Source organism: Cryptomeria japonica, chromosome 1 (assembly GCF_030272615.1).
Source record: "Cryptomeria japonica chromosome 1, Sugi_1.0, whole genome shotgun sequence".
In the NCBI taxonomy this organism is placed as follows: Eukaryota; Viridiplantae; Streptophyta; class Pinopsida; order Cupressales; family Cupressaceae; genus Cryptomeria; species Cryptomeria japonica.
This window is the reverse complement of record NC_081405.1, coordinates 191,343,059-191,369,773: the sequence shown is the minus strand read 5'-3', so window position 1 is coordinate 191,369,773 and position 26,715 is coordinate 191,343,059. Positions and strand designations below refer to the sequence as shown.

Below are 26,715 nucleotides of genomic sequence, written 5' to 3'. Positions count from 1 at the left end.
GAAAAATGCACTCAAGAATGCATCTGCTATGCCAAATAGAGTTCTGGTTCTAGTTTTGCTCTGTACCGATTCACAATCTTGAACTATTACCGGTATTACTTCTCCTCCAAGAGTTCTTTCCTAGCTAGCTATAGATCATTGCATGATGCAATGTTCGCATACAAAAATTATCTCCATACATATACTTCACATCTCATATTTCTGCTATATGTCTATCTATATACCATCTCTTCTCTTTTTCTTGAATTGACCTAGCAGACTGACTTATATTCCTATTACATATGATATGCCTTATGTCGACTTACAATGCATTTACAAAGAATATTCAATGTCGGCCTCGACAATAATTACAAAATGATTTACTAAAATAAACCTTTCTTGATGTCAGCTTCCTTAATGTACTAATGTCGGTGTTGGTGTAGCCCTGAATGCTTCCAATGCCGCTATCTACCGGTATATGCCTCCTAGTGGCGGTTTGTGACTTCCATCAAGTCTTGTTGCCTTCTATCTGATCTTGTTGCCATCAATGACAACAAAATGAATCAAATGAGTGTCATTTGCCAACACAGTCAACCACTATAAAGAGAAACCTAACCAAAATTATGGTGGTTTAAATAAACAATCAAAAGATTTTTGGTTAATTTTAAAATCAGGGTTCTTCTCCCCCAAACTCATTTTCTTGAGGCAAGGAGACTCTAAATAAACAACATTAAAAATCAGCAAATGACAGGTACCCCTATTATGTACCATCTGCTCCAAATTAGTATCAAAAGAGTGATCTATATCCCTCAAGCACCTTTTCTTATTACTATCAAAAGAACCTCCAGCTAAATCCCTATGAAACTTCTTAATCTATAAAGAAGATTTCTCCTTGTTATCCACCAAATTTTTATGAGTGATATTGGTAGAGGACATTAAAGTAAAAGATATTTGCTACTTTTTTATCCAAATAAATTGGGTATTCTTGTTGATGTAGAAAGTAGTAAAAGTATGACCCACTTGACCATATTGGTTACAAACAATCATAAAACTTTCACATTCAATAACCTACACCCATTTCCCATAATTAGAAGAAAGGGTGAGATGAGAAGGGATCACCTTAAATCATTTTCTATTAGAAAACAAAATCTTGCATACAACAAAGACTTCATGAATTTAGTGATAGGATCAATAGAACACGATTTCCTAAAAGAGTTGGCAATGGATGTAAGGATATTTTAACTCCAAAAATCTAGGGCACCATTTAGCAAGACAAAGGCTAACCAAGCCTAGGAATTAGGCCACCCTGCCAAGAATCCTAAAATAGTCCTCAATATCAAAAAAAAAAAAGAGGAAATGATAGTTAAACATTATAGTTACCTTAACTTGCCCTTTCAATTTCAAAACATGAGAGACCCATCTTCTTATAGTGTTAATATTTGAAAGATTGTCATAAAATATCTCAATAAGTGAGCTCCCTAACCATTCTAAAGACTTGATAAGAAGAGAATTAGAAACCTCCACTACAATCTCCTTCACATAGAGAGGATCTATAGGTAAAGGAAAAAAGAATAGTCTCAGGGGAAGCAATCGATTTTGTAGACAAAGAAAAATCTCTTGAAGTATCCACACCCACAACCTCACTAGCACAGTTCTGAACATTATTCTATAGAACAACCAACCCACTAGAATTTGTAAAAACCATAGGGTGGACAAGAGTTGCAATGGATCATCCTTCTTCTCAAAATTCAAAGGGGCACAAACCCCAGCTTCTTCAACGAAGTAGCCCATCCATTAGTGACCCATCAAGATCAAGCAAACCAACCTACCCCACATAGTCCACCCCACCAGTGATGGAAATAAGGGATATAGAGGTGGCTTGGTACAAACACACATTAAAATTGTAGTTTTCTCAACTCCAAACTTCTTAGAAGTTGAAGTGGAAAAAATAAATCCCCTATGAAATCCACAGTCGAAGATAATAGAGGAAGAAAATGGTGAACAATCAACAATAGTAGATCTACTCTTCCTAGATTGGAGTGCCTCTCTGACCTCCACATCATTGTCATAAAGCTACTCATTGGATCAACATTCTAAATCACCAAAAACATGGGTCAAAATTACTTGCTTTTGATTCAACCATTATGTCAAGGAAAATGTAGCCTACATTGGAATCAAATTGGCAATCTCTAATGGCTATCAGAAGGTTTGGCTAGAGAGTGCCTCTTTAAACATTATCAACTATTTAAGGGGTGTTTGGGCTCCTAGTTGGACAATCAAAAGCGTAATTCTTGATACCATTGAAATGTTTAAATCTATTGATGATTTAAAAATCACCCATGTATTTTTCACAAAGGTAATAAATTTGCTAATGGTTTTGCTAACTTTGGTGTCAAGCAACCTCATATTTTATAGTGGGGATCTTATGATCACATCCCCATGGAAATAAAAAATCTCAGTGTTGATGATAATTGATTATGCTAATCCGATGACTCTCTTTATAATGATGGCTCATTTCACTTGACCTGTGTGGATGGGAAGGATGAGATTCCTACTCTCCAAAATGGAAGGAAATAGTAGGACATTTATTTGTAAGTTTTCTTCATCTGGTTTTTGCTTTCTTTTTGGGGTCTACATTTCCCACATTTAGTTGTTGGCTCTTTGTTACCTATTGTAACATTATGAGTGGTGAGAGAAATTGGGAAGAGCCCACCTCTTATAAAAAATGACAGAAAAAACATCTTGTTTGGGATAAACTTTAGCTGGGAGGTGTTACTCCATATCTGGACACTATTGTATTTGGTACCAATTTCCGACGCATGTTTATTGAAATTTTGACTAACTATCATTGGATTATCGATGAAATACCCAGAAAAATTTCGTCACTTGTCCGACGTTCTTATTTTTGTCAAACTATCAACCAACTGTCATTGGATGATGTCGCGAAAAAATATTGTTAGTCTTGCGATGAAAACAATCATTGCACATATAGTAACTTCATCAAATATTTAAGTGGTTTGTCACAATTGAGACAATGTGGAGCATGCCAATTTGACAAAAATATTGTCGCACATACAACAACACATCGGATGCCAATTTCGCAAGAGTCAAAAAATAAAGGATGTGAAATGGAGAATCTTTCGTTGTTTCACATAGTCTAAATATGAAGGATGTGAAATAGCTAACCTGTCATTGTTTCGTGAAGCTAAAATAACAATTTGCAAAATGGCGAATATATCACTATTTTGCGAAAGATAAAAGTGAGGATTGAGAAATAGAAAACTCGATGTTATTTCAAAAGGAGGAATAAAGTGGGTTTGTGAAATGGCATCAGAACCTTTAATGGGACAATGCACACATGTGGATCGACCTGAATAGAATTAAATGATGCAAATTGTCTTGAATACATTTGAATGAATTGTCTTGCATTATTGCCTTGTGATGATCGAGAATGCTAATAAGTAGAGATATTGCCTTGTCATACACATTGAATGGCTGATATTTAGATGGCTTTAATGTCGTCTTGTGCAGATGAGTTGTGCAAATTAACTAGAGAACATTGAGAGTAATGATGGTAGATATTGTGATAAATATCGATGGCAGATGGCTGTCATTATTGAGTGTGAGGTGTTTAAAGCTTTAGTGGATTGGGTAGAGTGTTGTTGGAGTGCCATTTTCTTGGTATCATATTGTATGCAGAGTTGTCTTGGGTACCTTACGCATCATGGAAGTCAATTTCTCCTTCCATACTGACAATAAATTAGTCCCATTTTTTAGATGATTCATGGACAAGAGGCTGAAAGGTTTGTTTTTGTTTAAGGACAAGAACCTATATGAGGTTGTGAAGATGCTGCTGGGAGAAGAAATTTTCCATGTAAGTCATCGCTACAAGACAAACATGGAGGCATATTCATTGAATGCAGCTCGGGGTTTCCATTTTGAGGCTGAGGTGGACAAGGTGAAGAATGCCTTGAGAGTTGTAATTGACTCAAGGTATCTGTTAAACCTGGATAGTGTGTGTGCTCATGTGGTACCAATGGTGGGCATTGTTCCTGAGGTAGGGGTGGTTGGTCTGGTGGCACTGCTACCACACATTGTATGGGCTAATGATGATTTGAAGCAAAAATGCAGAGCTCTTTCTTTTCGTGGATCGCAAGCATTCAAAACTTTCAAAAGGTTGAAGCAATGTGATCAAGTTTTAGGGGTTCTTCATGAAGTGGCACGAGCAGAGGTGGGTTGAGAGTTGCGACTGAGACCCAAGACTTCCCAAGCAATGAAGTGGCTCTCAGAATTCCATGAGGACCCGGAGTATAGGCCACTTTTGGGTTAATCCTGCCATGGCTGGTGGAGTTTGTGTTGTCTGTTTGTATCTTTTTGTCTATGTCTGTTTTCAACCCAATTTTGTATGTACATAGGGATTTATGCTAGTAGTTTTGGTGGGCCAATTCTACATATAGTAGGGTTTGCTTTTTGCTAGGATGGTAGTTTTGAGGGTGGTTTTGGGGCTTTTTTTTGTGTGGCAAAACTTTGGTGGTTTTTTAATACCACCTATACTTGCATATTTGTAATATTTTATTTCCAAGCAATACAATACATAAATTATCAATCAATATTTTTATTCCAAGCAATACAGTACATAAATTATCAATCAATTATGGATCAATATTTTATTTCCAAGCAATACAATAATTAATGCATTCTAACCAATAAGAAGGGTCTAACAATGCATATATTCATGTGTATACTCTATGTATGCTCTATGTCTTCATATATCCATGTGTATGCTTTGTATTTTCAAGTGTATGCTCTGTTTTTGGCTCTAAATATTTAGTTAATCTATAATATGAGAATAAAAAGAGTGAACCAAATGGGATATGAAGGTCATAGGTGTGTTATTCTTATCACCTTTGTTTGAGAAAATTAGAACCAACATTTCTTGAGGACAAGCAAATTCGGGAAGGGTGGACTATAATGTCCCTACTTTGAAATATAATTTAATAATAAATAATAATAATAAAATTAAGGATTAGAAACTGTAAACTTATTTCTTGGATTAGAAAAATAAAGGTATTTCCTTTGCATAAATTTACACGATTTGACATGAGGCTTATTGTACATGTGCTAAACCAATTTTGTACCTAGAGCTAAATTTATCACTGAGATGTTGTGAATACCCAATCCACCTTTAGAGTTATCTAAACTTATGTTTGCTAATGAGATTAGAAGTATTTTTATTTTTTAATCTAGATTTACTTTCCAAATGAAATTTCTGATAAGTCTCTAATTTTGAGACTACTAATTTAGGAGATTTGAAAACAACCATGTAAAAATTGAGAATGGTGTCAAGAGTTGATTTTATAATTTGTATTCTAGATGCCATTGATAACCACTTAACTTTCCAATCAGAGATCTTACTTTTTAAGCTTTGAATGACTTTTTGATAGTCTGAAGGTTTATTATGAACCATGAAGGAAGGAATGCCAAAGTGCTTTCAAGGTAGTTCTATCACTAGAAGTGTAGGACCCTAGTAATATTATCTTTTACAAGGCAATTAGAGTTAAGGATGTATACCTTAGATATGGATGAATTTAGCTTTTCACCAAAATCTAATGAGCATCTTGCCAGCAAGGACTTAAGAGTTGAATAGGGAGAACTACTATAAGGCACCCTACAAGACAGTGTTGAATAGGGAGAACTGCTATAGGGCACTCTACATAAATATATTTTCACCACTATCTCATTATATGAATCTTTCTTTAATAACTAATTTGACTATACTTGTTTATACAAGCAACCCTTAATATAATTATTAGTATCTTTTGATTCTATTTGCAATTGCAGATCAATAGAGGTTAAAGATCTTTGCTTCCAAAATCCAATCAACATCTAAAATCAGAACCTTAGTTAGTCATTTACCCTAGGGGACATTACAAATTTGTAAAATCAAAGCCTTATTTAGTCAGAACCTTAAGGCGCCCTACAAGATAGCATTGAATAGGGAGAACGGCTATAAGCCACCCTACATAAATATATTTTCAACACTATCTCATTGTATGAATATTTCTTTAATAACTAATTTGACTATACTTGTTTACGCTCTGTAGTACATCATTGGGTACTTTCTCTTGTAACAAAATGTTGAAGTTAGAAGGAATGCAAAGCATGGGTGTACAATCTGATGACAAAATTGACATAAAAAAAAATGTAAGAACCATAAATTTTTTGGGCAAACTCTATGAAAGAGAGAGTTGTATGCCCGAGCCCATTCAACTTAGGAAATCTTGTGAAGGAGATGTCTGCTTGTGGACTCCATGAGAGATGATTCAAATTTTCTACCCCAAAAAGCCTTACCCACTCAATGTAAAAAAAAATAGTACTTCAATATGTGCATAGGTTGGCCCCTTGAGGCATTTATACAAGTGGTCATGGAAGTTGTGCAGTTGGTTTGACTGCTTATGTATCAAAGGACCCTGAACTGGTGTAATAGTTCTAGAAAGTGGAGCACTCGTATTGAGTGATAGGGGTATTTATTGCATATACGAGTTTGACAAGATGTTAGATAATGCTCATAGCATGTTAGGTCCCAAAGACAACTAAGAGGGGGGGTGAATCAGTTGTCCAATAAATTCAACCAAAATTAACTTAACCAAAACTTAATGCTTAATACCGATAAACCAAACTATATGCCAGTAGATAGTCTTAATAGTTAATTGCAATACCGGTAAAGATTAATGCATAAAATAGAAAGACAATAACATCCACAACACATAACATGAATGTTTGTACGTGGAAACCCTGTAAGGAGAAAAACCATGGTTGGAAGCCTTACCCATAATCAAATGATACTACTGTAGATAGTATGTGTGTACAATATGAATTCTACACATGCAGAAAGGCCAGCTGCCTAGAGCTCACTGCTCAATCACAAAATGAGAGTCACACTGACTACAATTGGATGGTTAAATCCAATAATAATGTACTGCATAAAATAGCATCTTCATATGTTGAATTCAGTACCGGTTTAGTTCTGATTGCCTTCACAAAATACTTCCTTCAACCTTCAAATGATGTCTGTGTGTATAGCTCTACCTATTTTTGTATATACCTTATTGCAATCCTTTTTGCAATCACATCTTAATCTCACAAATGAGATCTTACATTTATACCATAACCTAAGACCAATTTGAATAGGTCGTCTCACTAAAAGATATTACAATAAAATCAATTACAAGTAAATCATTATGCGATGCATGATGTCGGCTCAATGCATTTTTAATAATAATAAATCATCTCAATAACATGTCGTGTTGATTTGGAATATATATGTCTATCGGTGCTTATCTTGGACATATTTGTCAATAACAACAAATATGCAAACCCTAATAAACAATTAACCAAATCATGAAAACCAAGTGATCGAATAATGTCTTCGACATAACCAAGTAGTCTCCAAGTCATTCCAAGTGCCAGTGAACAATATAATCTGCTGGTGAACCAAATACCAGTGACTTTGCATAAGTCTCTAACTTGCCGGTGAACATAACCAAAATCTCCAAGTGCTGATAAGTGTTGACAAGAGATGACAAGTGTTGACATCAATGACAAAACCATATCAACATATCCAAAATGCCAACAATCTCCCCCTTTGGCATTGATGGCAACACAAGATGGAAAAACCATCAAAGTGTCAAAATAGAAATGCCAAAAATAAAAAAACTAACAATCTCCCAAAGAGATCATTAACTAGAAATAAAAAATACATAATATCTCCCCCCTAGGAATAATCTCTCCCAAAAGAAAAAGATAATGTGTTTTTCCATATCAATATCTCTCCCTTTGACAACAAATGCCAAAGCAATACAAAACCAAATACAAAATACCAACTTATTATGCCAACTACTCCCCCTAAGAAGTAGCTCTCCTCATCAAAGCCGGAATAAAATATTTCTTTGTTAATTCTATCGGTTGATGACAAACATCAATTGTCTATGTCTCTACTAGTGGGGGTACGACTCTAAGTTTCTCTCTGAGATGCTCAAATGTTTGCTTAGGCAAAGGCTTTGTAAAAATATTTGCAATCTGCTCTTTAGTATTCACATAAACCAATTTCACATCTTTTGCTTCAACATTCTCCTTTAGAAAATTTAATTTGATAGAAACATGTTTAGTCTTAGAGTAAAATACTGGGTTCTTTGATATATCAATTGTTGCCATATTATCACAGTAGATAGTTATAGGTTCCTTGCATTTTACCTTTATGTCCTTCAACATTTGCTTGATCCATAATACCTGTGTACAATTAGTTGCTACTACAACATATTTTGATTTTGCTGTTGATAGACTTGTACAACTATGTTTCTTTCTCAACCATGAAATTAGTCTACTGCTAAGAAAAAATGCTTCGTCGGTGGTGCTTTTTCTGTCATCTACATCTACTGCCCAATTAGCATCTGTGCATGCACATAAGTCAAAATTTTCATCTCTAGGATACCATAAACAAAGATTTATAGTGCTTTGTAGGTACCAGAAAATCCTTTTCATTGCTGATTCATGATTTTCTTTAGGATTACTCTAAAATCTTTAAATAATACATACTGCATTCATAATAGCAGGTCTTGTTTGTGTCAAATATAGTAAACCTCCTATCATAGATTTGTATCTAGTCAAATTAATAGGTGTAGATTCATCCTTCAAAGATAATTTATCAGCTGTAGTCATAGGTATGCTTACCAGTTTACAGTTTTCCATGCCAAATTTCTTTATTAATTCCTTCAAGTACTTATATTGACATACGAATATACCTTTATCAGTCTGTGAAATCTCAAATTCTAAAAAGAATTTTATCTCTCCAATCATAGACATTTCAAATTCTTGTTGCATTTTGTTAGAAAAGTCTTTTCACAAACCATCTTCTCCTCCAAAGATTATATCATCAACAAAAAATTCAATAACCAAGATGTCATCATTTGTCACTTTGTAGTATAGATTGTTGTCAACATTACCTTTAGTGTATCCAAGATTGAAAAGATATTTGTCCAATCTAGCATGCCAAGCTCTAGGAGCTTGTTTCAATCCATACAAAGCGTTCTTTAACCTGCAAACCATGTCTTTGTTATCTGTCAAAGAAAATCCATCAAGTTGTTCAATATAAACTTCTTCTTCAAGATCTCCATTTAGAAATGCACATTTAACATCCATTTGATATACTTTATAGTTTTTGTATGTTGCAAAAGCCAATAAAAGCCTAACTGCTTCAATTCTAGCTACCGGTGCAAAGGTTTCATTGTAATCAATTCCTTCTTTCTATGAATATCCCTTACACGCTAATCTTGCTTTGTTTCTGATTACCATGTCATCTTCATTAAGTTTATTTCTGAAAACCCATTTAGTTCCAATTACATTTTTGTCTTTAGGTCGAGGAACTAATGACTAAGTGTTATTCCTTTCAATTTGTTCTAATTCATCTTCCATAGCTTTAATCCAATATTTATCTTCACATGCCTCATTAATTGATGTAGGTTCAATTTGAGAAATAAGACATACCTTCTCATTTGTCAATCTTCCTCTAGTCATAACTCCTTGAAATTTGTTTCCAATTATTTGATCTTCAGAGTGATTCAATCTTACATACCGGGGTGTTTTTATTTGCTGTTATTCTTCAGTGACTATTGAATCTTCAGATGATGTCGGTGTACCTGGATCACCATTCTGTACTGGTGTATTCACAGTAGGTTCATTTGTGATTATCTCTATTGCCGGTTCAGAGTTTGTGTACCTTGAATTTCCTCTAAGCCATTCATCAATCTTCACATTTGCACTCTCAACAATTTTCTGCAATCTCTTGTTAAAACATCTATATGCCTTTCTCTTAGATGGATAACTGTTGGATTTTGCCAAGATCAAGAGGTCAATGAAATGTACAAGATAGAGACATAATATGGGATAAGAATAAACTGTATTCTCATCAATAGAAAATGATCAATAATCAACTGGATTATCGTTATTACATACAATGTAGACGAGCCTGCTTATATAGGCAAGGCTAGGGATATGTATGAACACACAAATATGACATGTGGCTCAATAAGAAACAAGGGTAGGTAGGAAATAGGTGTGGGTAGGTAGGAGAAATAATATAATATTCCACATGAGGTGGATCACCCACCGAAGGTGGAATTATCACTCCACAATAAGTGGATATGATAGTGTAATAACAAGATCAACACCATAAGAGGTGGAATTTCTCCTACACACACTATCCCAATGTGGCACAAACACCCAAGTGTCTCATATCCAAACTACTATGAAATGCATTATCCTAAGTAAACTTAAGTAAGTGTAATAATATCCATGATGAATAATTATTTACACCAACACCCCCCCTTAAGTGCAACTTAGGGGAATGCACTTAAGTCTACAATGCAACTAAGCAATGCAAGATGGGTCCCGGCTACGAGGCCATGTTAGGTACCCATGCACAAATGCAAATGCATGCAAACCAATGCAATGAAATCTCTCACAAAGTGGGGAAAGAGAGAAAAACCCAATGGGAAAAAACCCTCGCCCAAAAAGAGAGATGAAAGCTATACAAGAGAACTCTCAAAGAAGTATGTGAGGAACAAAACCCCATGTGAGGAAAAAGTCCCCCCCATATGAGAGAAGAAGAGAAGTCAAACTGTGATCCTTCCTCAATGAAGAATCTGCACCAATGATAGAAGCTCGATGTATGAAGAAACTGCTCCACGAACGTCGAACAACATTCCTCCCCTTAGGAAGAAACAAAACCAAAGGTGTATCCATGAAGTCTCCCCAATCATGAAGGGAAGATGTATGAAGAAAACTCATGATGAAAGGAATCTCTGAAAATTGCTCAAGTGTCCCCATGTTGATGCTAAAAGATACCCCTTCCAAAGGTGGTGAACTGCTCCACACTACTAAAAAAGGAACTCCAACATCTAGTGAAGATGAATGTAGAACAATATCCAAAGACTCATGTGTCTCCTCAAAGAATAAAGAGACCTCCTCCAACTGCTGTACATAAGTATCCACAATCATGTCAACCTTGAAAGAATGATCATGTAGAGAATGAACAAGAGGGTCAAAGTGTGCCCTCGCAACAATCGAAGAAGGATCATCTTCATCAAAGAGAAGATGAATGTCATCAATGATGTCTCCCAAATCTGCAATGTAGGATTCCACAAACAAACCTGCAATATCTGTCATGTAATCATCCCATGAATCTGAAGCTGGAAGACAATGTATATCCTGCTGCACTGAATGACATGAAGGCAAAACTGTCACACTATCCACATAATCAGGTGCAATAGGTGATGTGATATCAATATGAGAAGATGAAATACAAGACTCAATAATGGGGTCACATGTGAGAATCCCCATGTTCAAGTGTCCAAAGTTCTCCTCAAAATCTGAATCATCACAATAAGTGTGATCATCATGTGTAGAATCATCAAATGTGAAATCATCATCATCAACAAAATCTGAAAAGGAGTATAACCGAGATGCATGATCAACCACCCCAGTTGCAATGATAGCTCTAGTCTCCATGTCTCTAATAAAAACTGAGTCAGGTGTGAACTCCACAACTCTCTTAGTTGCACCATGTGTGATTTGATAGATAGAAAGGAGATTATTTGTCAAGTGGGGTACACACAACACATCATTGAAGGAGTTATCCCCAATGTCAATAGATCCTTTCCTAATCACATCCATGTATGTATGATTGCCCATCAAAATCCGTGGCATGGTGCAAGGCTCAAATGTAGAGAACATAGATTGTGAAGATGCCATATGATGAGAAGCCCCTGAATCTAGAAGCCATCTCTCTGAAGTATGATTTGTTGTAGCACATAGAGCTTTTCCTTTTCTTGTTCCAAAAGAGTGAGTCTTTCCACTTGTAGAAGCCATGAATGCTTTCCCTTTTCCTTTTGAATGTGAGGAAGTGGAAGTTGATGAATCATCCTTCTTATAGACTTTAGGCAAATCAATGTTATGCTTTTTGATGATATGTGTGAGCTCATCAATCTTCTTAGTATGGCAACGATGTTCCTCATGACCAATCTTTTTACAATAAGCACAAGTAGGTCTCTCTCTCTTTGGTGAATTATCTCTCTTGGAAGAAGATGAATCTCCTTGTTGTGGAGAAGATGGTGCTTTTTCCTTAGGTTTTGATTGCCATTTCTTCTTGTTTGAGTTGTCCTTTCCTTGATTTCCTTTGTTCCCTTGATTTGCTACTAATACTTAGAAGAAGCCTTAAGAATGCCCATGCTTATCAACTTAGTTTGTTCCATCATCAACATTTCATTGAAAGCATCAAATGTAGGCATTTTGTAGCTTGAACCCATTGTCATCCTATGAGTTTGGAAACTAGAAACAAATGCTGCATATTCTTGTGGAAGCTTGCCTATCAAGTTGAATATCAATTGAGTATCCTTTTTATCAATGTCACAATCTTTGAGTTGTGCCCTCAACTCATTTGCCTTAGTGACATAATCTTGTATAGTATCAAAGTTCTTGGGATCTAACATGGTGAGATCACTATCAATTTGATATCCCCTAATCTCATCAACTTGACCATACAAGTCTTGAAACTTTTGCCAAGCATCCTTGATTAGAGTACATTTCTCAATGTGAAAAATGAGATCCTTTGATACATACTTTCTTAAGGTACCAATTGCCATGATATTTTTAGTGAGCCAATCTAAGTGACCAACTGGATCAGCCTTAGGATCAGCTAGAGCAACAATAGTTCCATCAATGTAATGAGTGAGTCCTTTTTCCATAAGTTTACTCCATGCATCAATTTTCCAAGTAGCATAATTATGTGGAGTTAAGAGAGGAAACTTAGAAGAACCCATAGCAGCAAAAGGAAGGAACACAAGAGCACAAAAGCACAAGAGACACCCCCCAAATTCAATCAATCAAAGTACCCCCCCTAAAGTGATGATTTTGGCACTTTATACTTAGTGCGATTACAATGAGCCACTTGCAAAACAAGGCAAAGTGGGCTTATGATGCAAATTTTACAACTTCTCAAATGAGATACAAGAGACTTCAATCAATAGTGCAATGAATCTAACTGAGATTCAAGCAAATATACAAGTACCAAGAGAGCCAAAAATGGCCAAGATCTGAAAGTACAATTTCTACTTATAATGACATCAATCTGATAGCATCATGTGAAAGTAGACAAAAAAATACGTACTTTCAAAAAAAACGGCACCTAAAAAGGAGGTCGGATGACCCCAAACGAAGCCTCTGAAGTTGCAAAAACTGGGATTACTCAGGGACAGTCACCAAAAACTGCATTTTCTAAAAAATCCGTACATCAAAATCAAAAAGTTATTTCACCACTATGGAGAGCACGAAATTCTAGCCCATTTCAAAAAAAATTGCACTCAAAAAGGAGCAAAAATGAGCAAGTTATGGCCATTTGAAGTTGAACTGCAAAATCAAAAATGCAAATGAGAGGGGGTCCAAAAATTATCAAACCCTACTGATGTGGCACTGATGTCAGAAAAACACTGTGTTAAATTTGACGACCGTATGACCATCGCCAAAACTTCGCCTCTGCTGACTGGATGTCCGTACTGTACGGACGAATGACTCGGCCTGCTGATTGTATGGTCCGTACTGTACGGAAACGCTGACCGTGCAAGCTGATGTGGCGTCCGTACGGAATCTGACTCGGCGTACGGAAGAGCTGACTGTTTCAGGTTTTACCCGCGGGCCAGTGGCCGCCTGCCACGTGGCAGACGCGGGAGTCTCCGGACTGGTTGCTGCGTGGCGGGTGAGCTGGCCGAGGGGGGAGCCTTGGTGTGGCTGCGACGGTGGGAGGCATCGTGGATGAGGCGCCGGTGGACCCGGAGGAGATGCGGCGTGGCTGGGGACGGCAGCAGACTCGGCCAGAAGGGACGAGGCTTCGCTGCGTGGGCCGCTCGCGGGAGGCGGCGGACGGGGGAGCCGTCGGGGGTAGCACTGCCGGAGCGGGGGTTGTAGGGTGCGGAGCGGCGGGTGCGGTGCTGCGGGGGAGGTGCCGGCGGAGGGACGGGCGCCGGAGGAGGAGCCGAGGCCGAGAGGTGCACAGACGGTGGCGCAGGTGCGGGATCCGGCCGGCGAGAAGGACGTCGGTGCCGGAAACAAGTCTGCAGACGGCGGCGCGGGACGAGGTACGTGCGGTCGACGTGTGGTACAATGCACAGACTGGTACGTCTGCAGACCTGCGCGCAAGGTACAGTCACGGGGATACAGGGGTTTGCGGACCCCCAAACCAAAAAAAAAAATTTTGATTTTTTTTTTTTTTTCAACTTTTTTTGATTTTTTCAAATTTTTTCAATTTTTCAATTTTTTTTTATTTTTTGATTTTTCAAAAACAATTTTCTGAAAAAACGAAATTTTTTTTTTGAATATTAATAAAAAAATTTCGAAATCTGTACGATATAGGCAAAAATGGAGAAAAAAATTTTCTCACCAAAATAGGCCAACTTTATAACCAAAATTCATGGAAACGGCCTTCCGGACGCAATGGAGAGGTCGGATCTGGTCTAGGACGCCTCCAAATGATGATGCTCCTCAGATCTGCCTCTTGACGTCACAATAATGCCTCTTCAAGATGAATCAATGAAGCTCCAATAGCTCTGATACCATGTTGGATTTTGCCAAGATCAAGAGGTCAATGAAATGTACAAGATAGAGACATAATATGGGATAAGAATAAACTGTATTCTCATCAATAGAAAATGATCAATAATCAACTGGATTATCGTTATTACATACAATGTAGATGAGCCTGCTTATATAGGCAAGGCTAGGGATATGTATGAACACACAAATATGACATGTGGCTCAATAAGAAACAAGGGTAGGTAGGAAATAGGTGTGGGTAGGTAGGAGAAATAATATAATATTCCACATGAGGTGGATCACCCACAGAAGGTGGAATTATCACTCCACAATAAGTGGATATGATAGTGTAATAACAAGATCAACACCATAAGAGGTGGAATTTCTCCTACACACACTATCCCAATGTGGCACAAACACCCAAGTGTCTCATATCCAAACTACTATGAAATGCATTATCCTAAGTAAACTTAAGTAAGTGTAATAATATCCATGATGAATAATTATTTACACCAACAATAACCAAGAAATATTCCTTCATAACTTCTAGGATAAAATTTGTCAATATACTCATCTCTTCTAATATAGCATTTACTTCCAAATATTCTAAAATATTTAAGAGTAGGAGTAATACAAAACCATGGTTCATGTGGGGTCTTACCAGTTTCACCTATGATGTGAACTCTGTTGAATGTATAAATAGTTGTATTGACCACTTCTCTCTAATATATATGAGGTAGATTTGCTTCTGATATCATACTTCTGGCTGCATCCAAGATAGTTCTATTTTTCCTTTCCACAACTCCATTCTGCTGGGGTGTTTGGGGTGCTGATAACTGTCTTCTGATCCCATTCACTTCATAGAATGTATTAAATTCATTAGATGTGAATTCACCTCCTTGATCTGATCTCAAACATTTGATTTTCTTGCCAGTTTCATTTTCTACCACCACCTTGAATAGTTTGAATTTCCCAAATGCTTTAGATTTTTCTTTGAGAAAAGCAACCCAACACATTCTAGAATAGTCATCAATGATTAGCATAAAATACCTATCTCCTTGTATACTTCTAGTTCTTGCTGGACCACATAAATTAGTATGAATTAAATCAAGAACCTTGTTAGATTTCTCTGGAATACTATTGAAAGTTGCTCTAACTTTCTTTCCAAATTGACATTCCTTACATATCAGATTGTGAGGTTTAGCAATCTTAGGTAAATCTCTTACTGCCTTAGTAGTACTGATTTTCACAGTGCAATCAAAATTTACATGACAAAGTCTCTTATGCCATAACCAACTTTCATCAATATGTGCAATCAAACATGATTTCTCATTATTGTTCGAATGAAAGATATTACCTTTAGTCTGATTACCAGTTGCAATTTCCAAACCAGTTCTATTTAAGATTTTGCATTTACCATTCTTGAATTGTAACTAAAATCCTTTCTCAACTAATTGACCAACACTCAAAATATTATACTTCAAACCTTCAACATAGTAAACATTATCAGTATTGTGCTTAACATCAAAAGATATAGTGCCTTTTCCTTTGATCAAACAAGTTTTATCATCTCCAAATATTACTATACCTCCATTGCAATCCTGAAAGGTTAAGAATTTACTCTTATCACCAGTCATATGATGTGAACATCCTAAATCAATAATCCATTCATCCTTATCTTCAACTTTATCTATAAGGGCCTATTGTACCGGTTGAACAGTAGGTGCCGGTTGATCTTCTGTTATAGCAACAAAAGCCCATCCATTGTTTGCTGGATCCTCATAAAAATCATCAGTAACTCCTTAAAAGCACAATAACAAGATTTGTCTCTATTCTTCTTAAACTTGTATTTCTGATAGTTAGGGTTAGGCTTATATATTCTTTTAGCTTCTTCTCTTAATCTTGCATGTCTATTAGGACATCTAGAAGCCATATGACCAATCTTATTACAGTTAAAACATTTAAAAAGGTGCTTTACCTTCATATTTACTTCCAATTGGACCTTTAGGCATTTTCCTTGCAAATAGTGCTTCAAGTTCTTCATTTTCTCTCCTGCTTTCTTCAAGTTCTCTTGCATAGAAGGCTTTCCAATCAGATTTATCAAATGATGATGATGTTGTAGTTGATGATGATGCCTTGAAAGCTAGATCTGTCTTGATAGTAGTAACAGGACCAAATTCCTCAAGCTCAAAAGCTAAAAATTTTCCAACCAAAGTGTCTCTAGATACTGATGCATGCATTGTTCTCAATTCATTTATAGTAGTAAATTTCATTTTATATACCGGTGGCAAAGATCTTAAAACTTTAGAAACAATCTAATCTTCACTTAAGGTTCCTCCACAACATTGTATATCCAAAACAATTTCATTTACTCTTTCCATAAAAGCAAAAATTATTTCTTCTTTTTCTTCCATTTTTTAGACTTTCATACCTAACCTGAAAGCATTCAAGTTTTGCAATTTTGACTATGGATCTCCTTCATTCAATGTTTCCAGTTTGTTCCAAATAGCTTTAGTAGTAGATCTATCTGACAATCCCATGACTTGCCGATCTGACAATGTGCTCAAAAGTGCTTCTCTTGCTTTGCAATCATTTTCTTCATCTTTAGCCAAGTTAGGTGGAATAGGTTGTATCCAAAACAATTTCATTTACTCTTTCCATAAAAGCAAAAATTATTTCTTCTTTTTCTTCCATTTTTTAGACTTTCATACCTGACCTGAAAGCATTCAAGTTTTGCAATTTTGACTATGGATCTCCTTCATTCAATGTTTCCAGTTTGTTCCAAATAGCTTTAGTAGTAGATCTATCTGACAATCCCATGACTTGCCGATTTGACAATGTGCTCAAAAGTGCTTCTCTTGCTTTGCAATCATTTTCTTCATCTTTAGCCAAGTTAGGTGGAATAGGTTGACCTTGAGTCTATGAGCAGTATAGCCATTCTTTGTGACATCCCATATATCCTTTCCAATGTAGTTCAAATGTATCTCCATCCTGATCTTCCATATGCCATAGTTAGTTCCATCAAGTTTCAAACTGTCCTTCCTGAAATAGTTAGAAGATATTGGATCTCTTCAAGTTGTTAAACTTATGCAAAAAGAGGACTATGATGTGATACCAATTGTTAGGTCCAGGAGACAACTGAGAGGGGGGGGGGGTGTGAATTAGTTGTCCACTAAATTCAACCAAAATTAACTTAACCAAAACTTAATGCTTAATACCGATAAACCAAACTTTATGTCGATAGACAGTGTTAACAATTAATTGCAATACCGGTAAAGATTAATGCATAAAAAAGAAAGACAATAACATCCAAAACACATAACACAAATATTTGTACGTGGAAGCCCTGTAAGGGGAAAAACCATGGTGGGAAGCCTTACCCACAATCAAATGATACTATTGCAAATAGTATGTGTGTACAATATGGATTTTGCACATGCAGAAAGACCAGCTGCCTAGAGCTCACTACTCAATCACAAAATGAGATTCACACTGACTACAATTGGATGGTTAAATCCAATGATAATGTACTACATAAAATAGCATCTTCATATGCTGGATTCAGTACCATTTTAGTTCTGATTGCCTTCACAAAATCCTTCCTTCAACTTTCAAATGATATTTGCGTGTATAACTCTGCTTATTTTGCATATACCTTATTGCAATCCTTTTCACAATCACATCTTAATCTCACAAATGAGATCTTACATTTATACCATAACCTAAGACCAATTTGAATAGGTCAGCTCACTAAATGATATTACAATAAAATCAATTACAAGTAAATCATTATGTGATGCATGATGTCAGCTCAATGCATTTATAATAATAATAATAAATCATCTCAATAACGTGTCGTGTTGATCTGGAATAGATATGTTTGTCGGTGCTTATCCTGGACCTATTTGCCGATAAAAGCAAATATGCAAACCTGAATAAACAATTAACCAAATCGCCAAAACCAAGTGATCGAATAATGTCTTCGATATAACCAACTAGTCTCCAATTCATTCCAAGTACTAGTGAACAATATAATCTATCGGTGAACCAACTACCGGTGACTTTGCATAAGTCTTTGACTTGCCGGTGAACATAACCAAGATCTCCAAGTGCTGATAAGTGTTGACATCAATGACAAAACCATATCAACATATCCAAGATGCCAACATAACATGTTACAAGAGGTTATGGAACAACAAACAGTGTCAAATGTAAAGGCTCGGATCATAGCACCTCTTAATGCAAGGACATCAGTTTTAGCTTGTGCCAATCCTAACGGTACACGATGCAACCCTAGAATTTCAGTTATTGATAATATCCGACTTCCTCCAACATTGCTTTCTAGATTTGATCTGTTCTACCTAGTGCTTGATAAAGATGATGAACAAATAGATCGACACCTTTCAAGGCATCTTTTTGCATTGCATTATGATGAGCCTCAGGACTAAACACTGGATGCATTGGATCTCCCAACTCTCACTTCATATATCACTTATGCAAAACATATACTTCCTAAAATAGTTGATGAGGCTGCAGAGGATCTAATCAATGGTTATGTTGAAATGTGTAGGAAGGACAACTTCCCTGGTAGTAGCAAAAAGGTTATCACAGCAACACCTCATCAAATTGAAAGGTTGATAAGAATTAGTGAAGCACTAGCCTATTGGGAAAATGGTGTCTCAACCTTGCATTTGCATGAGGATACTATTTATAGTAAGTTTTCATTTGAGCATTAAATTGTGTTAGATTCTCCCCGAAGCTTCTTATTTGCTGGATAAGCATTCTAATAAAGTTACATCACAAGATCACAACTAGTTTTGAAGATATTAAATTTTTCATTTTGGAGGGGTCCAATGAAAGGTTTCAATTTGATTTTGACAATTTTAGAGGCCCTAAAATGCCCTGAAAAGTGGAAGTAAACAACATAGTGGTTTATGAGGCAATAGAGCACTTTGTGAGCTTTCCAGTGCTTCAAATGGTTCGTCAATAGGAAACATGATTCTCAATTTATGGCCTCCAGAAGTTTGTACTCCTGAAATAGAAAATATAAAATACATTAGACACAAAAATGAGCTATAAAAAGGGAGGGACACATCATAGGGCATCTAGAAGGGAGATAAGGTCTGCTAAACCTTATTGGCTAGTTTTAGCCCATGGTTTTGTAATACCATTTGACGGTTTCTTGTATTGTATCTCCTATATATGAGGTGTGTGAGATACAGGTTGTGTGTAAGAGTCTTATAGCTATTGAGTTACCTCTGAATATCTAATTAGTGGTACTCCTGTGAAGATATTTCTTTGTAAGTATACTATAATCTTTTTTGGTTGTGGAATAATATATTGGGTGGCTTTTGGAGTGTGGGGTTTTTCTCTCGAAAGGGTTTTCCGCACATAAATCACTGTGTTTTGGTTTGAATGTTATTATATCTATTTATGTTTTCTGTAACTTTTGTGATGATTTGTAATGCCCCGCCAGGAAACCCCGAAGGGATTAAGCCATAACACAAGAATAGAGTGCAATAATTTTTAGTTTTTTTTAAAGATAAACACAACATTAAGATACAACGAGATATCAAAATTCAGATTACATAGCGGAAAACATCAACTAACACTTACAAAGTTTCCCAACATTATTACTTAATTACACATTTAATTTAACTCACACTAATAAATCCAATAAGCTGATTATCTTAAAAATGAGATAATTCTTAAACAAGGATAATTTCTTTCAAAAGATGAAAATATAAATCAGATGCTAATGTTTATCCATTATGATTTATTCATACCCTTCATTCAAACTTTCATTTAGAATTTAAGTCATGCATCTAATTTAATAACACATTTTAATTTCATCATAAACTAATGAGTTCTTTCCATGCACACTTAATTTCCTTAACAATGATTGAATATATTCCATTATCTTAAGCTACATTCTTTCATGTTCCAATTTAACACATTTTAAAAGACGATTGCATACATGCATTTACAATTAATTCCATCTTATCCACTTATACATTCCATCAAAATGTCATTCATACATGCTAACACTAAACATGAAACATAAGAACAAAAGTATCAAATAACACCAAGATGATCTCGGAGTTCACCCCTAAAGGGCTACATCTTTGGGTCTGCTCAACTGCAAGACCCATCTGATAATTAATAAAGTTAAGAATACATGAGGTTCTCATTATCTACAATCCTGCCATCAAGGCGAAACATAACCAATATACAAATGACCACATCAGTCAATAAATACGTAAACGATCCCTGAAAAGGAAAGGATCCAGCTGAACATAATCGAAGCTAGTACAAAGGTCCATTAGAGCATCCACAAAACTGATTCATCACAACCCAAGGTCTAACATGAAGCTGGTACTCACAAGGGCATAAACAATAGGATGACCCACAAAAGGGCTCCTATCAAGACAATACAACCACACACTAGTGAATGTAGGGACAAGTGCCATCACACAACCTGATATGGTTACCATGGCAGGTCTTCATAGGTTTCGGCCCCATACACTAGGTTACCCTGGCAACCTAGTCCAAACCTCTGGCCCATCCAAGCCTCATCTGGACCCACACATCCTCTCGTGAAGACAAGGATGATGGTTTGCCATTTTAGGCCTTCTCACAACATGTCGAGTCTGTGTTAGCATGCATCCCATGTGCAAGGCACAATTATCTTACTTAGAGATTAACATTCTAATCTACTATTAGGTTATCACTTATTAGACTCACTTTCGATGGGTTACCCAGTAGCCACTTTGGATGCGGCCCCCAATTGAAAGCCACTTTTCCATACGACACTAGACTAAACTTAGATGAACTCAAAAACCAAGGAACACACATGGTCAAGCAAACGGAGTTCAAAAAAGAGGGAACAACCATTTGTTCAAACACGACTCAAAAGAGGTACACTTATTGATGATACTCTAACCAGAGACTTGACCAACTATGGTCAACCACGAATTCATCATTCGACACCCACATAAAGGATATGACCAATACAACACCACAACAAAATAACAGTCAACTCAAGACCGAGGACTGAAACAGGTACCCAAATCAACCATACAACAGGGTCCAATCAAACAAAGCAAGGCTTGCCATTACTTAAGCAAAAGTGAATACATAAATTAAACTTGCATAGGCAATAACCAACAGATACAATCTTTTCCGAAATGATTTAAATATTAAATGTCGATCAAGTTTTCTAAATGATCTAAGTTAGATTGCAGTTATCCACCTCATCTAGGTACAGGTTGTTCTTGGTTTTCTAACTCTCTAAGATTCATTTGCATCGAACATACATAAATACGCCATTATGAGTTCTTAAACCAATTTCACATAAGTATAATTAAACAACCATTAACCAACTAAATATGATATTTAATCTTCAATTAAAACATCATTGCCATACTGGTTCAAAAATAATTCCTCCAAATTCATCTTTTCAGAACCAAGTTAAACTATACGGATCAAGGAAACATAAACATATAAGGAATCCAATTAAAGATAGTCCATTCCTAACTTAACAATTATTTCCTTACGCATAGAGAAAAGAATGCCAAAATTAACTATTAATTAATATACGCTTATTAATCCACGATTGATAAAATATAAACAATTAATAATTAATAACAAAATAACAAATTAAGTATCTAAAAAGAAAAATATGCATTACTAATAAAATATAATTTTGAAAATTAATTAATGTATATTGCCACTTATACAATTAATTAATTACAAACTAATCGTAATTTATTAATTGAATGCCATAATTAAAATTTATTTAAACTTAATTTTAAAAAATTACATTTAATAATAATGAATTATTATTATATTTTTTTATTATTATTAAAAAAATATATTAAAAAAAAACATTTATTTATTTATTTATTTTAACAAAAATAATTAAAAAAAGGCATGGGGGGGAGGGTACCCATGTGGACCCACCCACGTGCCCCCCCCCCTTGGTAGCTCACGCTGCCCTTAGACAGTGCTGCTACCCAAAGGTAGTAGGCGTTGTCCTTAGGTAGTGCTGCTACCCAAATGTAGCAGGCGCTGCCAAGGGTAGCGATGCTACCCTTGGAGCACGCCTTTCCCCTCCACGTGGTGGGGGAAACCTTGCCACGTGGGGGGGTTAAGATTTTTTATTTTTTTTTTAAATTTTGCTATTAATAAAATGTCACACACAGCAAAATAAACCACAGTCTCACAGAGACTTAAAAAGAAATTCCCACAAGACATGGTTTTTTTTTTTTTTTAATTTCCATTTACAGAATAGCTCAGAAAAGGAAAATTTATTTCAATCAAACACCATCTTGGCAAGGTAAGATTGATTTAGACATATTTAACATTAAATCTGCCAAACCCCCAAACTAAATTTCATTTTTTAAAACTTATATAAGTGAAGATTCATTGGAGTTTTAGACCAATTTTTCTCAAGAACAGCCAAACCCCAAAATTTGGTTTTAATTTTTGAGAATCAATTTATACAAACAAAATTGACATTTGGAGGTTTGGAAAGGAAGCAAGGAGGGTTTTAGATTCAAAAATTCAACTACAACTCCTCCATTTCCAAAAACAGAAGATTGTTAATCTGTACTACCAGATTTCTACAAAAACACCAAAAACAATTTTCCTTAAGCAAGAACACAAGAAGTAAACCAAAGGCCTACCTGATTCAGCAATCCTGGCAAAATCGAACGAGAGCCCAACTTGCAAGCTCCAAAATCCTTTCTTTTGCAAAATCCCCAAATTTTCATTCTCCAAAAATATTTTCCAAAAAAACTATCATCCCAAAAATAATTTTCAAACCTAGGTTAAATGGGAGAAGTTTGACCAAAATTTATTTTTGGAATTAAAATATTTTATTTAAAATAATTCCTCAAAAATCATTATTTTCCAACTATATCAATATATTAACTTGCTTTTCAATTTAAAATTGATTTTCTCAAATAACTAAAATTAACCTTTCTATTTCCAAAATGCTAAGAAGATAAAATTAATTCTATTTCAATTAAATTTAAATCTTTCTTTTCATAAGCATAAACATAATAAATTTAACATTAAAATTAACTATTTAATTGAACTTGCTCCCAATTTAAATTGAGCAATTCAATTTAACAATAATCGCATAAAGAAGCCTTGTTTAATTTAGTCCATTAATCTTTAATGCACAAACACATATATAATCAAATTAAATACTAAGGACTAATTACTCAATTTAACCATACACACAAAACACGCAACCCAAGAAGCCAAACGAGCAGACGACCCGCAAACCCAACCAAAGGAAATACCAATGATGACTGACGACGCTCACGTGAGCACGACTATGGTCAAATGAGGATCTTACGACCACATAATCCAACTCTAAGGATTAAAGAGGTACACTCAAACCTGCAATTTCAGGCGGAGACGAAGCTCGCACCCATGCGACACTGTACCTGAAATCTCCTACAACCAAGAGTCCTACATGCATACATATATAAACTTAAAGAGAGTGTTAGCTTGAGATAATAACATGAAATATGAGAATTAATAACCTGCATACGAATTGGTACGAAAACCACATTAACAAGTATGCACTAAAATCACAACACCTGACTATAACATTATATTATGATAAACTAACCAAGGTCAAACCAAGATTAGAAATTGATTAGGGTAGGGGTACTACATGATCGGTAAAAGTTTTTGCATTACCCTCCTCTCAAGGTTAGTGTAGGAAGTTGTTATGCTACTTAACTTCCTTACAAATGATGTCATAGCTTGATCATCTTTGGTTTCAGTTGTGGGTTGTTGGGTTTTTTGAACTAATCTAGATTTGAGTGGGAGATTTTGTAGAAGACACTTTTTGATCTTGTTGTAGGAATTTTCAGATGACAAGTTCATTAGGGAAAATAGAGGTGGAGAAATTTAATGGAACAAATTTTGAGATGTGGAAGCTGAAGATAGAAGATCTGCCAATAGATTGAGATCTATGGGATGTTATTGATGCGAATGTCAAAAGGCCCTTAGATCCTATTGCAGCGGCTTAGTATGATGTTATGGACCAAAAATCTTGTTGGGATCCAAGAACACTAAGAGGGGGGGGGGTGTGAATCAGTGTTATGTCGGTAACACAAGATTTTATCCTTTTATACCATACACATATAAATCGGTAAACAAATAAATATATAACTTGAAGCAAATAAACCATCCACAAAAATGAACACCATAACACATAGAATTTATATGTGGAAAACCTCAAAGAGGAAAAACCATGGTGGGATTTGTGACACACAATATCAATTCACTGGCCATATGAAAGGATATTACATATAATAGGGGCTTGTACATGTAGGAAGGCATACTTCCTAGAGCATACTGCTCATCACTAAAGAGTCTCACTGACTACAAGCTTCTGATGAATTAAAACAATAAAATTAAAATAAAAAATACATCTGCTATGCCGAATAGAGTTCCAGTTCTAGCTCTGCTCTGTACCAGTTCATAAACCCTGAACACTACTATCAGTATCTCTTCTCCTCCAATAATGATTTCCAAGCTATCTACAGATCATTACATGATATAACATTTGCATACAAATGATCTACATACGTATACTTCACATTATATAGTTCTGATATATTCTCCTATGTCTCATCCTATGTCATATCTCATCTCATTCAAAATGACCTAGCAGACTGACCTATATACCTATTACAAACAATATGCCTTATGTCGGCTTACAATGCTTTTACAAAAGTTATTCAATGTTGGCCCCGACAATAATTACAAAATGATTTACTAAATAAATCTCTCTTGATGTCGGCTTCCTTGAAGTACTGATGTCGGTGTCGGTGTTGGTGCTGTTGTAGCCCTGAATGCTCCAAAGTCGGTGTCTACCGGTATATGCCTCCTAATGCTAGTATATGACTTCCATCTAATCTTGTTGCCATCAATGACAACAAAATGAATCTGATGAGTTTTAATTGCCAACAATCTCCCCCTTTGGCATTGATGGCAACACTCATGTGAGAAATGGATTCCCTACCGGTTCAATTGAATTATGCTCCCCCTGAGCAATACACTCCTTCTGATATCCTGATATCCTTCCCATGTGATCCTATCTGATTTTTCTAATATTTTTCACATTACATACTTCCCCGTTGGCATCAATGCCAAAGACCAGTGAAAAAATTGAAAGAATTCAAAACAAAAGAATAAATGAATACTATTAATGTCACTGGAGTTTGACCAACTTCAAATTTTTGGGGTAAGACTTATTCAACAACCGAAGATATGTATCCCAGCTGGTTTTGAAGGTGTCAGATATAGATGCTAGTCCACTTAGTAAGTGAGCAAGTATTTCCTTCTTCTTGACATCTGTCGGTGTGGGTTTAGCAATCATGTCCATGCACTCTCTTTTATGAACACCTAGTGAATCCAATCTGGGACTCACCAATCCTCTAAGACTTATTTCTCTCCTAATTACTTTATCTCTCTCCTTCTCAAAAGCATAAATTTGGTTCTCTAAGGACAAAATTTGTCCATCAATAGATGTGGTCAATGTGGTTAATCCATCAAAAGAGTTTGCAATGCTAGCTACCTTATCATGTAACTCATTTAATCTTCTATTTACATTAGCTATAAGAATTCCTATGTTACAACAGACCCTGTAGATATTTGTCCCTTGTTTCAAACAATTCTCAATAAGAATGAGTTTGGCCTCAATTTTCTTTTTCTCTGTTTCTATGATCTGGTCAAAGGCTTCTCTTTTAGCTGTAGTGAATCTTTCTAGAGCCTGTCAGTCTGCAATCTACCTCAGAGATTGAAAATTATTAAAAATATGTTCTGTTAGAGTCTTGAGCTTACCGTAAGGGCTTGCTCCATCTTCAATCTTACAATTAGGTAAAAATCTATGCAATATTGTAACTGATTGATCAATTATTCCCTCCTTCAATAATTTATGAGTTGCCATCATCATCAACTCAGTGGGAATCATGTCAGTGATAGATTTCTTCTCAACTTGAGAAGTGTCAATTGCCAGAACCTTTGTCGAGGAATCAGTTTTAACTGCCAGTATAGATTCAGTTTCCT

General features: G+C 35.7%; 1 pseudogene; it reads left to right on the top strand.

Moving 5' to 3' along the window:
- The first annotated feature begins 3,763 nt into the window (after positions 1-3,763).
- Positions 3,764-26,715, top strand: part of LOC131070158 (DNA replication licensing factor MCM4-like) — a 49,070-nt pseudogene continuing 26,118 nt past the window's right edge.